Source organism: Malurus melanocephalus, unplaced genomic scaffold (genome assembly GCF_030028575.1).
Source record: "Malurus melanocephalus ecotype Western Australia unplaced genomic scaffold, MMel_1.1 scaffold_1088, whole genome shotgun sequence".
NCBI classification, from domain to species: domain Eukaryota; kingdom Metazoa; phylum Chordata; class Aves; order Passeriformes; family Maluridae; genus Malurus; species Malurus melanocephalus.
In genome coordinates, this window is record NW_026624320.1 from 62,127 (window position 1) to 64,179 (window position 2,053).

Sequence of the window (2,053 nt, forward strand, 5' to 3'; positions counted from 1 at the left end):
CCTGGGCACAGGGTCAGTGTGTCCACTTGGGCATTGGGTCAGTGTGTCCACCTGGGCACAGAGTCAGTGTGTGCCCCTGGGCACAAGGTCAGTGTGTCCACTTTGGCATTGGGTCAGTGTGTCCATCTGGGCACGGGGTCAGTGTGTGCCGCTGGGCACAGGGTCAGTGTGTCCACCTGGGCATAGGGTCAATGTGTCCATTTGGTCATGGACAGGTCAGTGTGTCCACCTGGGCACGGGGTCAGTGTGTCCACCTGGTTTCTGGGTCAGTGTGACCACCTGGGCATAAGGTCAGTGTGTGCCCCTGGGCATAAGGTCAGTGGGTGCTCCTCATCATGGACAGGTCAGTGTGTCCAGCTGGGCATGGGGTCAGTGTGAGCCCCTGGGCACGGGGTCAGTGTGTGTCTCTGGGCACGGGGTCAGTGTGTCCACATGGCCATGGGGTCAGTGTGTCCATTTGGTCATGGACAGGTCAGTGTGTCCACCTGGGCACTGGGTCACTGTCCACCCGGGCACAGGGTCAGTGTCCACCTGGGCATGGGGTCGGTGTGTCCACCTGGGCATGGGGTCAGTGTGTCCACCTGGTTTCTGGGTCAGTGTGTCCAGCTGGGCACAGGGAGGTCAGTGTGTCCACCTGGGCATGGACAGGTCAGTGTGTGCCCCCGGGCACAAGGTCAGTGTGTGCCCCTGGGCACAAGGTCAGTGTGTCCACCTGGGCACGGACAGGTCAGTGTGTCCAGCTGGGCACAGGGTCAGTGGGTGCTCCTCATCATGGACAGGTCAGTGTGTCCACTTGGGCACGGGGTCAGTGTGTGCCCCTGGGCACGGGCAGGTCAGTGTGTCCACTTGGGCATAAGGTCAGTGTGTGCCCCTGGGTATGGGGTCAGTGTGTGCCCCCGGGCATAAGGTCAGTGGGTGCTCCTCATCATGGACAGGTCAGTGTGCCTCTGGGCACGGGGTCAGTGTGTCCACCTGGGCACTGGGTCAGTGTCCCCCTGGTCATGGACAGGTCAGTGTGTCCACCTGGGCACAGACAGGTCAGTGTGTCCACCTGGTCACGGGGTCAGTGTGTGTCCACCAGGGCACAGGGTCAGTGTGTCCACTTGGGCAAAGGGCCAGTGTGAGCCCCTGGGCACGGGGTCAGTGTGTCCACCTGTGCATAAGGTCAGTGTGAGCCCCTGGTCACAGACAGGTCAGTGTGTCCACCTGGCACAGGTTCAGTGTGTCCACCTAGCACAGGGTCAGTGTGAGCCCCCGGGCACGGGGTCAGTGTGTCCACCTGGGCACGGGGTCAGGGTGTCCACCTGGGAATAGGGTCAGTGTGTGCCCCCAGGACACACCAAGGACTGGGATTAGGACCATAATTGGATTAAAACCGATGAGATTCGCCTAAAGTGGATTTTAATCAAATTTTAGCCGGAGGTTGGTGTTAATTGAATTAATTGTCTGCCTAAATCGATGGAAAAGGAATTTCCACTCGAGATAAGAGTCTCCTGGAATTCCTTTCATTCCCATGAATATCCAGGATGGATAAATTCCCTGGAATTCTTTCCCTGTTCGCATGAATATCCAACACAGAAAAATCCCCCTGAAATTCTTTCCCTGTTCCATGAATATCCATCACGGATAAATCTCCCTGGAATTCCCTCCCTCTCCCATGAATATCCGTCATGGATAAATCCTCCTGGAATTCTTTCCCTGTTCCCATGAATATCCAGCACGGATAAATCACCTGGAATTCTTTCCCTGTTCCCATGAATATCCAGCACGGATAAATCTCCCTGGAATTCCCTGTCCCATGAATATCTATCACGGGTAAATCCTCTGCAATTCCCTCCCCTGTTCCCCATCTCCTTGTCGGGTGAATCCCAAGGGGAGACGAGAAGCTCCGATGTTTTGGAGCCTCTCCCAGGTTTTTTTTCCCAAATCTCTCCGGGATCCGGGATCCTCCCGCTCATCCACGGGGCTCTGCTGACATCTCCTGGCGGGAATTCCCTTGAAGAGCTGGGTTTAACTCGGGGTGATTCCAGCGGGACCCGCAGCGGCATTCCAG

At 56.8% G+C, this 2,053-nt stretch overlaps 1 protein-coding gene across 1 annotated transcript in view; it reads left to right on the plus strand.

Annotated features, from left to right (window-relative positions):
- LOC130586160 (otoferlin-like) overlaps positions 1–2,053 on the plus strand; it is a gene marked incomplete at both ends in the record, with an annotated part of 101,375 nt that overhangs the window by 61,059 nt on the left and 38,263 nt on the right. The gene's annotated exons all lie outside the window — the stretch shown is intronic.